Source organism: Pseudopipra pipra, chromosome 1 (assembly GCF_036250125.1).
Source record: "Pseudopipra pipra isolate bDixPip1 chromosome 1, bDixPip1.hap1, whole genome shotgun sequence".
NCBI lineage: Eukaryota > Metazoa > Chordata > Aves > Passeriformes > Pipridae > Pseudopipra > Pseudopipra pipra.
The window spans coordinates 105,927,767-105,940,305 of NC_087549.1; the positions used below are offsets into that span (position 1 = coordinate 105,927,767).

The following is a 12,539-nucleotide window of genomic DNA, read 5'->3' on the forward strand; positions in this document are numbered from 1 at the left end:
CAAGAGTCAGGCATGCTCAGCAACTTTATAAGTCAAAGGCAAGAGCAGATTTAAACTTTTGTGATTATATGCCTTAACGAAAACGACCACTTTATGGTCATCTTTCTTGTTCAAGATTTCAGCTAATTCTGAGGCAGTGGAGTATCTTGTACTTTTCAGGCAAGAATTTCTATAAGTATCTGGACTAATGATGTTTCCCATGAATTTGTGTTTCATGGTAATTTATGAACTCTGAATGGCAAATTTCCCATGACTGGGGTGTATGCCATCTTCTTTCCTCATCTTATTCTACACCTCAGTCAGTAGACTCACTGGTGGCTAATACAGGCTGAGCTCATCCAGTGGTCTTTCTCTAGTGAGGGCAACTACTTGGTTACCCAACTGCTTTGCACAAACTGGAGGACTGCACCTTTCTGTCAGAGGTAGCTGAAATTATCCGATGGGGTCAGAAGTTATTGAGGAACATATATAAAGTGGTATCACATAAGTCATGTTTCCATAGGAACTGGCTAAAAATACATCTGTTTGAACACTCAGCGTCTATCATGATGAACTATTATGTAAGTATTTTTTTTTTCTCAGTAAGAACATTGCAGCTGCTTGTTAATAATTTGTGGCAGAATTTACAGACAAGTTTACAAGTCATCCTATGTGCAATCGGCTGTGTGTTTATTACATCGCCTGCCTTCACGTCTGCTGACTAAAACGGGAAATTAACGGGACATCCTTTCTCAAGGCTTAAAAACATCCAGAAGATTAAAAATAGCCTGAGACTTAAAAACTTCTTCACCTGGTAAGACAGAGTTCTATACTAACAGTCGTATAAACGTGAGTGTTGTAGCTATAAGTGCTGTATGTGAGAGTTGGAGAGGAAGGCTTGGAGGCCTGTACCTCAAGGAAAGTGTGCCATATTGCACCATGGCAACTTGTGAATATTTGCTATTTGCAAGTAATGAGTCTCTGCAGAGCAGGAAATTGATACTAAATGAATTATTCAAATTATAAATGCATTCTTACCTTGGGATAAGTGTTGTTGGGATAGAAGATTTTTGTGCAGCAGTGCTTTAGGTTGTATGAGATGAGAGAGAGAAGGTATTTTTACCATTAGGTAACATATATGATAACATCATACATCTTCCATGACTAAGTTGGATTTCTGTGTTTGTAACTGCTTTTGTCTATGTTTCCAGAAACAGGTTAGGAATTGTCTATTGTGCCAACTAAAAGATGGGACTGGACAAGGGAGTATTCTGAAAAAAAATCACTGAAAACATCTGGTTTGACAAATTGCATGGAATTAATTTGCACGAATTTATTTTCTAAATATCTGGAAGCATTTTTTTTTCCTGTTCTGATTTTCTATTTAATTTCCTTCCAAATCGCATTAAGGTTAAACAGTAAAGATTAGCATCAGGAATTCTTTTTTATTTTTAATTCAAATTTTAACAATAAGACAATCTAAGACTGTATATGTAATAATATAAACTTATAAAGCGTACATAATGCTATATTCTCCATACTGTTCCAGAGAAGGAGGAGGACAGAATCCATATGTCTTTGGAGCCTCATAAAATAGCATGCCACTGGACAAATTCTGAGTTGTGATTATTAGCAAATGATGAATAACTTACAGACCTGAAGTTAATCATCAAAGATATTATTTAAATTAAAAATGAATTCAAGAATTCAACATGCTGTCTGTGGACAATTCATTGATAGAAAAGAAAAAAGGATTAAATTAATCAAATAAATAATTCATTGTAAATCATGTGTTTCTAATTATAACAGGGTGTTAAAAAATGGATCAGCTTCTCAAAGCATGACAGAGTTCTGCTACGCATACGTATCACCACACATGCAGCTGTCGAAGTATAATCCCTGTTTTAATTGCTTTTGGTTCAGAACAATAGTTAGGTACAGAAGTGGTAACAAAAGCATTGACCTACCCCATTTATTAAAAGCTATTTTGTTTGCTTGCTTGCATGACAGAGTACCCTGAGCTAGTGCTTCTGCAATGTGAGAAAGACCAGCCTACCCTTCTCAAATCCTCAAAGCAAAAGTCTGCTTAAAATTGAAGTTTTCTGACCTTCTCTCTCACTGAGTGCCAATTCAGAGGTCTGCATCCTTTTTTCCCAAGGTGCTGGCTATTGAAAAGGTAAAGAGCAGACCTTTCTCAGGTCTCTTTTTTTCACTCAGGAAGCAGCACTTAGGGTGCTCCTGTGGAACAACTGCTGGTTCTGGGTGCAGCAGCCTGCGAAGAGGATCCTTGTCAGGAGCATTGCTCAACATGCTGCTGAATTTTGGATGGAGGGCGAGGGATGAGACAGCACAGAAACTATTGAGACCTGTATGAACATGATTGTTCTGAGGCCTCCAGAACAGTGGGTCACCAGGCACTTCAGCTTCCTAAAGTCATTGATAGCTGAGAACTGGGTTTAGCAAACCATAAAAGTCCCACTGTGCTTTTGCCAAGAAAGGTTGGATCAGATGATCCTTGAGGTCCCTTCCAATCTGGTATTCCATTCCATTCAATTCCATTCCAATCTGACTGAGCCACCAGTGCCATTGCAAAGCCTGTACCAGTGTACTTAAGGCAGATCTGGAATGAAGGCAGGCTAGAAATTCTGAGTGCAAAAATATCTGGCATGTGAACTGGAGCATCCACTTGACTACAAATAGTGCTTTTCCTAGAGAGCTAAAAAGTCCTTGTCCTGTCAAGATTTCTGTGATGATTGGAAGGTTGACACACTTTGTGATGGTGGGTTTAGTATTTTTGAATATCTGCACAGTCTCTTGGATTTGTCACATCATCAGGTCAGACAACAGCTGGTCGTCTGACTCTGTAACCATGTTGTAAAAGTGTCCAGTCCTTTAACTATCAGAAATTGTTGAAGATGCTAGTTGTCTCTGTGGTCAAATAATAAAGCAGAGCGTACCTTGTGTTCAGATGATTAAAAAGTGCAAGAGCGAGAAGAAGATGAGTGTAAAGAGGATTAAAGTTACCTTTATGTCAGCTGTGCCATATCATATTAGTAAAAATAAAATCATCAGAATAATGCAATCTCACAAATGTTCTTACATCAGCATTTTGTCTTCTGAAAATATATTAACAGCAGCTTTTGCACTTTCCTAGCAAAATTTGCAGTGGCAGAAAATTGCTTACCATTAGTATACAACAATGCTTCAATTTTTTTCCCCTTAAATTCCAGATCCCTAAATACTACATAATAGTCACCAATATGCTGGTGACTCTGGGATTTTTCTAATGTTAGCAATTTTGAATGTACTCACAATGTTTTTGCCTTAGTGATATGAAAGCAATCACCACTGCAGAACAGGAAAAAAAGAAGGAAAAGACCAATACCATGTATTAGTCAGCCTCAAAACATGACAAAACTCAGATTACCACATGCTGAATACAAATGTGGTAGAAATGTTCAGAAACTGCAATCAAATAGCTTTGAATGTCAAATGAAATTACTTTGGGAGTCTGCTAAGCCCTCTTCTTAAAGCACACTGGAACATAAATCCCTTACTTTCATTTGATTAGTCCAAAAGGCTAGAGGATGTATTATTAAATCTAGAAAACATGACCAGAGTCTTAGTCATTAGCATCACTGAACATACAAATTCCTTTAGGTCTTTATTTTTTCTTCCTGTGTATCCTGTAAAGGGAACATAACTAGTGAACTTTCAAAATAAAAGCATACCTGAAACTCACTGACAGTTATAAATAATTTATTTTTTAAAGAAAATGCTTTGGGATACTTGCATATGCTCACTTAGAGTGTCACAGCAAAATAAATAAAAAATTATGTATTACTAAATATTAGAAACCGTGGACAAAGATATTTTGTTCCTCATAGGTGATAAGAATCTTCAGTTGACAAACTCCCCTGCAGTACAGGGGAGCTATAATCAGCTTTGTCAAGAAAGCTTTGATGTCATTAAGTTGTAGAAGTGTGCACTCAGTCTGCCCTTCATAAATGGTTGCAGCGCTGTGCACATTTTGCTTTTTTAAACCTGGGAAAATGATAACAGAGAGGGAAGACAACTGCACAAAAACATTGACATGAATAGTAATAACAAGATCTCCAACCTCAGAAAACACCTCAGTTTAAGAAAGGATTTATGCCTGTGCCTTAGTTCTATTAAATTTAATAAGACTTAAAAATAAGTTTAGAATTAAGCAGGTAGTTAAATGCCCTTCTTGCAGATCATTGAGTCTGCAGAAAATCTCTTCTTCCCTATCATGGGCTCTTTTTGAGCATTAAAATGACTGTGTTGATCCATGTGGCACAGTATCTTACGTTGAACAGATATACAGGATATGACAAGTACGTAAGTATAGGGCAAGTGTTTAGTCCTCCTTGCTGGTAAACTCTCCCAGTCTCTAGTGGTTTGAGGTCCTCAGCCTGGTACGTTGCCTTCATGTTCAAGAGTCTTTGATGGATTTATTCATTTTTCCCTCCGTGAATTTTTTTTCTGATCAGTTTTTCCAGCTGTGTATTTTTAGCATTCCACAGGTTTAGTAACAACTTCTACAGCCAAGCTATATATTCTTTGTTTTGAAGATACATTCTGAAAACTTTGTTTGATGCCTGCTAGTTCTTGTACTAGAAAGGAAAAAGAGCAATTGTTTCCTATTCTCTTTATACCTTTCATGATTTTGCCAACCTCTCTTATTCTCCATCTCTCTTACCTCTTTTTTTTTTTTTTCAGATTGAAGAATCACAATGTATTAGTTGTTCCTCGCATGGAAGCTATGCCAAACTTTGATCACCTTTATCATGTTTCTTTGTGTCTCTTCTTGCTCAATTTATATTCTTTCTGAGATGAGCAGATGTGTTGGTTTAAAAGTAAACTGGGGAGAGAAATGAACCCAACTCAAGAGAGATTACAAGTCAGAGTTACAATTTACTAAAAAGGTTACAATAAATACAACGATACAGAGAAAACTGGTTTTAACCCACAAAGACAGATGTATAATGCAGCACCCTGGGACAAGAACAGAACTATGTTAGCCTTTGTTGCTTTCACACCTGACACAGAATGTGGTAGTGACCCCTCTGCTGCAGTTTCTTACTGTACAAACACCAGGTCTGAGTTTGAACAGAGTCAAATGCATCTTGGTTTTGAGGACTTCAGCAGGGCCATAGCCCCTTGCCTTGACAGAGGAACTGTCTGCTATTTGGAGTCCCTTTAACTTTTTGGCTAAAACAATAAAGTTGAATGACATGTGACATAAGAGATAATTGAATATAGAATGGGAAAACTGGTCTGTGTGATGGACAAAAGGAGAAGATATTCTGGTATATCACAAATTCCCTTATGATTCTCACCAAGGAAGATGCGTTGCCCCTTTTTGTTACGTATTTTCACTGACTGCTGCTTTTAGAGTTATGTGGGGTACAGCTGTGTGTCAGCTGATGCTGTGGAAGGATGTGGCTTGAACATTAGCTTCAGAGTCAAACTCTGCAGTTGTTGGTCATCCAAGCATAAATGAATGCACCTTCTTGAATGAATCTCCAGGGCATGCATTTTCTTGATGTGTATTCCTAAAGGTCTGTCTTAAAGACCTATCTCTGTGAGGGTTCCTTAAAGAAATCTGATGTTGTTATAGTAGAGGTGTAATTTCTGTATTGTTTTGCACATGGATTCTTTATTGAAGAACCTTGTCTTTGACTTAACATACTTCATTTACATCTGCATTTTTCTTGAGGCTGTGACTACAATAACAAAAATAAGCACTTGATTCTACAGCGTATTTAAATAAATGTCAGTGAGGGGCTCTTTCCACAATATTATTTTTGTGGCAAAATAATCTGTATCTTCAGGAGTGAGAAATTATTTAGTCTCAGCAAAGGATACTATTATTATCCTCAGCTGCAATACAAACACAATAATTTGTGCAACACTCTTTTTCGTTTTTCAAATAACAGTATGAGAAGGAAAAATAATGGCACCCAGACATGGGCCTGGATCTATCTAAAGATGCTACTGATTCTTTTAGTTTATTTGTACTTGGAAGTCAGGTTCTGTTTGTGGAAAAAGAGAAAGATTAAATCAGCACATTTCCCTCCAACCAAGATTTATGTGTATGTTGCAATTAGGGCAACATATTATGTCTCCAATTTTAGAAAATCTTATGTTTAAAGTTGCAAGCATGTATGCACCTCTACAATATCTGACATCTGCTGAAACATACAGATATTTGTTTTGACACTGTGACACTAGCAGAAAATATATTTTTTTTTTTAATTTTGAAACACATCAGTGCATAGTGAGACATTAATTCCCATTTGCCAGTGAAATGGATTTTGAAATCAAGTATTTTCTGATCTATTTGCAGCCCACACTGGTTGATTCTGGAACCTGTGGTATTTTTGCAAGATGCAAATTTTATTCAGTAACCTGCTCAGCCCCTCTCCCCTTACTCCCTCTCTTCAAGCCTATCAAAGTCAGGACTTCATTGTTCCCTGCTGTTTGTTTACTGATTAGTGAAGGACGTATTGTCTCAGGAAGTCTTGCACTCCAAAAGACAAGATGACCTTTTTCTAGTATCTGAGTCTCTATAAACATGCTATAAAGCCCTCAAGTGCCTACTTCTTTCCAAGCATGCTAGATGTGCTTCTACACCATACAGCTTATCTCACATTAAGTCCATCCACAGGACAAATGATTTTCCAGTGCTTACATCAATTCTTGCCCTGAAGGGCATGCATGATCCCATGCAAAGCCACAAAATAGAAGAAGATTTTCCACAGCTAAGGAACTCTATCAGCTACCCTTGCTATGTTGTGATGCTAAGATGAAGCCTTTCCTATATTTGTTGTTTCCTGTATAAGGTTGTCTGTTTTATGTTGTGCCACCTGTGCCCTTTGTTAGTGAGTTGTAACCCGGTGGTATGCTCTATAAATTGCTATGAATAGTTTGTTTTTTTTTTACTCTCTTCCCAAGTTCTTGCATTGTTTACTTGTCCTGATTTTGCTTGGCATTTTCAGGAATTCCATCCAAAATGTGCTGGTTCCTCATGTTTGTCACAAAAAGATGATCTTTTGTTCTTTCTTCATCACCTTTAGCATTTTGCTCTCCTCCTGTAGCCATGAACATCTCATGCATAGTTGCCCCTTTCTTACAAATCTCTTTTCTTTCTCAAAAACCTTTCTCTCTCTTACTGGAATCTGTTTTGAACAGCAAGGAAGACCCGAATAGCATCACAGCAAAAGGCAAAGGTAAACAGGGAAATATCAAAGATAAGAACAGTTCTGGAAAATTTCTAGAACTGAAGTTGGGAGTTAAGGTAATTTGTGATGTCAGGGGAAAAATATCTTTTCTCACTCATGAATTTGGTATTAGGTGTTTTAACATTATAGGATTATTAGAGGATAATTTTGCTCAGGACTTGAGTCTTGGATTCTTTTTTACTTGCCTTGTAGTATTCTGCAGCATCCTCATGCTCCAGAGCTCTGGCTAAGTCTTAAAGGAGAGTTCTGAAAGGTATAGATTTTTTGTATCTATACACAGGAATAGTTCAGACACTTTGGAAAGTTTGAGTCTTTGTTGAGCTGCTTGGATGGAAACAGTTAATCTTTCCAAACTGCGTAATACTATTTTCCTTTGCTCTGTTTGGTTTGCAAGTTCTTTGAGGTCATTCTCATATGTGTTTGTGTAGCACATGGCACAGAGGGCTGTAGTGTCATCTGGGTTCCTACTTCAACAATACATAATTAATCTCACTATTTCTTTAGAACAATGATGAATACACAGTTCACCTAAGATGCTCTATCAAATTGGTGCCTTACAACAGACATGTGAATTTCTTTACTAAATTATTCTAGCTGCATGTGCTATTTGGGTTATAAGAACAATACAGTTTCTATATTATTTTGTGACTGACCTGGGACAAAGTTGCCCAGTTCTCGGGATTGTTTTCAAACCATTGTGTTTGCTGACTCCTAATAAGGAAAGTACGAGAGATGTGTTTAAGAAGCTATTTTACACATGGCTGCAGTTTAGTGCATCTGCTCTTCCTCCATCTCCAGCCTCCACTCCAGCTGGGTTGTTCCTTCCTAGGCTCTGATGGGACAGCATTTTCATGGGACCTGTGTCCTGTGAATGTAGCAGCCAAGGTGCACAGTTTTGGTAGTTCCATGTACCAAGGTGCTATTTGATCATGGTGTAAAGAATATGGAAGAATAATGTGCTTGCTTAAATATGTTTACTGATGATTTGACAAATGTAAACCTTTCTGCCTCTGTTCAACACTGGTGAGCCCACACCTGAAGTGGCGTCCACTCCTGGTCTCCCTGGTGTAAGAGAAACATGGACATACTCTAAAATGAGGTCAGTGAAAGACCACAGAGATGATTAAGGAGTTGGGGCATCTCTCATATGTGGGGAGACTGGAGGAGATGGGGTTTTTCACTCTTGGAAGACAAAGCTTAGGGGGATCTCTCCAGTGTGTGTATTAACACTTGATGAGAGTAAGGAAGGGGGAGCCAGACTATCCCAATGGTACCCTATGACAGGACAAGCAGCAATGGGCACTGGTTGAGTTACAAGAGACTTCATCTAAGCATAATTTTTTCTCTGTGAGCACTTTCACAGGTTGCTCAGAGACATTGTGGAGTCTCCATCCTTGGAGGCATTCAAAACTAGACTAGACATGGCCCTGAGCATACTGATGTAGCTGACCTTGCTTGAAAAGTAGGGTTGGACTAGGTGATCTTCAGAGGTTCCTTCACACCTCAACCATGCTGAGATTCCGTTGTTTGTGTTGACTTTAAGTTATAGAATCACAGAATCATAGAATATGCTGAGTTGGAAGGGACCCATCAGGATCATTGAAGTCTCACTCATGGCCCTGCACAGGACACTCCAATAATCACACCGTGTGCCTGAGAGCGCTGTCCAAACCCTTCTTGAACTCAAACAGGCTTGGTGCTGTGACCACTTCCCTGGGGAGCCTGTTCCAGTGCTCAACCACCCTCTGGGTGAAAAATCTTTTCCTGATATCTAAACTAAACCTCCCCTGACACAGTTTCATACCATTTCCTCGCTGCTCACAGTGAAGAGATTGGTATCTGCCCCTCTGCTTCTCCTTGTGAGGATTTTGAAAACTGCAATGAGATCTCCCCTCAGTCTCCTCTTCTCAAGGCTGAACAGACCAAGTGACCTCAGTCAGTCCTCATATGGCCTCCCCTCAAGGCCCTTCATCATCCCTGTGGCCTCCTTTGGATGCTCTCTAATAGCTTAATGTCTTTTTTTACATTCTGGTGCCCAAAAGTGCACACAGTTGTCCTTAAATGGCTCATTAAATGAAACTGGGCTTTTATAAAGGGAAAATAGATGTCTGTGTTACTTCCAATGGTTATAATACACTACCAAGTGAAAGGCTTAGTCTAATGAATGTCCTTTTTTGGTCTCTGCGGTAACTTTCATCCTTTTTCTGAGGATTTTTTTTCCTCCTCTTTAATTCTTTTGACAAATTAGGGAAGGCTTTCAATAGAAGATGAAAATTATTTTCTCTGCTCTAGGGGAAGAATCCTGGACCCAAATGCTCATAAATTTTGTCTGATGATAGCCAGATACACTTTTGGGCTTATTAAAAAAATAATTCAAATAACGATATTGTTCAGTAATAGAGGGCAACATTTACTTGTGAACATCTTCCAAGTATAGAGGGAGGAAAGTGTTAAAGTCCCACCACAGGTGCATTTTTTTTCTTTTAGATCAAAATTTGCCAGCTTCCTATTTCATTTATATAAGTGTTTACTAAAATGGTCACCTCCATAAAGCCAAGTATTCAGCTTTTCAACATTTTATAGTGCTTCAGGTATTTTCACTGATTAAGCCTCTCAACATCCCTATGATGGAGATGAGTCGGTATATATTGCAAATTAATAACTAAGGAAGTTAATAATTCAGCCACACAGCTATTTTATTTAAGCTTTAGTCCTTTGACTTCTAATTACATGCTGTAGCAACCACACTATGCTTCCCTGGTACGGAAAATCCTTTAATGAAGAGCTTTATTCCAGGAAAAATCTTGTTCACCTCCTGCTGAGAGCTCTGTCGGGTGGGTTTCTGAATCAGTGTGGTAAAAACGATGGATTTTACTCCAAGACAAACTTTGGAAGGCACTCTTGACATTTGATTGGCAGAAGCAAAGGATTTGGGTAGACTTGGCTTTAAATGAGGGCAGAAGTTGGTTAAAGTGCCTGAAGCACTGTCAGTCACTTACTAAAGATCTGCTCATGAAATAAGAAAATATGCTGGTAGCAGAACCTGGGTAATCTTTCCTCTCTCTCCCCCTCAAATCCAGGGTTGGACATATTCAGTAGCCTCTTAGCTCTGTCTTCTGGAGCAGATAATCTGTGCCTATGGCTTTTTTCTATGTGAGGAAATCCTGACAGTAGGCCTGAGAAGGGCAAGTGTGCAAAATTAAGCCTGCTGGTTCAGCTCTTGGAATGATTCAAAGCAACCTTAAGATTATTCTAACGTTTTCCAGGTTGACACTGGCTCCAAGCAGCTGTTTCAGCAGCTGGAGAACCACAGTTGTGAACTGCTGCTGGCATTTGCCTACATCACCTCTGCAGGGAAGAAGAATGAAACAGAGTTGGTGTTTCTGACTTCACAGTGTATGAATTCCCCATGCAAGGGGAATCTCTTGCTTGTCAGCCAGCATGGCTTTATGGCTCCTTTGTGCTACTGTGGAGGTGTACATTAGAGCCCAGATCTATGCTGAAATAAAGCAGAAGATGGCTGCTACTACTTGTAAGGGCACAGCTAATTCTTTTTACCCATTTCCATTCTTGCTTGAGCACAAGGAGTTTGCCAAGTCAGTGCCAAATTTTTCACCCTCTGTAGAGATACACGACTGAGAAACTTCTCTAGGTTTTCTCCCAAGAAGCTTGAACCAGCTATGAAAGTGTGTATTAGAGTGCTCAGATATGATTTGCATTGCTGTTCCTTGTAAAAGGTGTTGGTCAGATGTGGGATCTGTGTTGATACAGGTGTTTATACTGGGTGGTGATGGTGGGACAGGACCTGGGTCACAAAGGCAAAGAGCTGTACAGTTTTCCTGATGCCCAGACTCAAACTTTTTTTCCAGTGCCAAATGCTTCAGATGCTAAATCAAAATCTGAATACTTTCGTGCCTGCTTTTTTCTCAGAATGCTTACAGGGCACTTTCTGATGTCAGTGTCACTGCAGCTTATATGATGCAAATTCTCACTCTCTGCTACCCAGCAACGCCTCTCGGGAGACCTATTTCATATTAAAAGACTGGCCTCTGCTCTCAGTAACCTCAGTATAAATCTAGAATAAATTTTCTATTGTCAACAGCAATTATACATGCCATTCAGAGCACAAGTTATAGGTGCAGGTCCTGCCCGAAAGTTGATTCAAAGCTCGGATGATTAGAAGGTGCCTCTCACTGCCCAGTACAGATATTTCCCATCTGCCTAATTTTTGGTGTGGACTCATTCTTTCCCTTTGGATTCATGTTCTTATTCTGTGTCGCAAAACCTAACTTGCATATGAGTGCAAAGGATGACCTGGCCATGCTCATTTCTATGCATTGCTTGGATTTGAGGAGACTGTCCATCAATAACTGTGACCTTTAGCATTTAATTTCTTCACCCAACTACGTTCACCTGGGTGGTATATGTTGGTCAAACTAATGCTGCTTTGTATGGCTCTGATTTTACCCATAGATTGGGGAAAAGTTATCTAGCCCCTATTTCAGACTCTGCTTTTTGCCTAATTAATTTGAAAACAAACACCACATTCTTAAAAGAAGAATAACCACCAAAAATTAACAACAAAGAAACTTAAAGCAAAACAATACTGCAAAATAACATTAATGAAAAATATAGTAGGTACAAAGTAATCTGAAACCCTGTTTCAGGTGTGTAGATGCTGTGATATCCCTCCTGGTTTTTATGTCAGCCAAGGCTTCTACCAAGCTGTAACAGTTCACTGAATAAACCACTGAACACTGCAAATTCTCCCACTATATCACAGTTACAGAAATAGAGGCACTAAGTAAGCTTATGCTGTTCCACTGGGAACATTTTTAAAAAGTTTAATAGCCCTTAAAATTTCTCATTTCTAACCTGTCATAGGCTTACCTCATGACTGCTCATTTTGTTGTGTTATAAAAGCAGATAGAAAATGAGATTTCTGGCTCAAGATCTCACCAAAACCATAATTCCTGTTTAAGAGAGCAATAGCCACATAATATTTAAGCCTGGATAGTAATTTCTTTCTACATCTACTGCAGCGACAGAGCAATGCATTGCATGGCTTGAAATGCTTCTGGTCTAATTAGAAGAGCTTATGAAATTTTGTGTAAAGATTATATGAAAAGATCACTAGAAAGAATAACTAACAGGAGTCTAGTTTCCAGTTCTGGGTACCTCACAAATGAGAAAGGCATGGATAAAAAAATATGTTTTCTGTTGATAAGATCATTAAATAGCTGCAGTGATTACACAGGCTTTGAATCTCAATCAGGAACTCCAGCTATGATT

General features: G+C 38.7%; 1 long non-coding RNA gene across 1 annotated transcript in view; it reads left to right on the forward strand.

The window, feature by feature from the left end:
* The first annotated feature begins 622 nt into the window (after positions 1–622).
* The window catches only part of LOC135421334 (uncharacterized), an 83,969-nt gene continuing 72,052 nt past the window's right edge, over positions 623–12,539 (forward strand). Inside the window, exon 1 of the long non-coding RNA XR_010433965.1 lies at positions 623–793. This is a non-coding gene — a long non-coding RNA (uncharacterized LOC135421334). The remainder of the gene's footprint in view (positions 794–12,539) is intronic.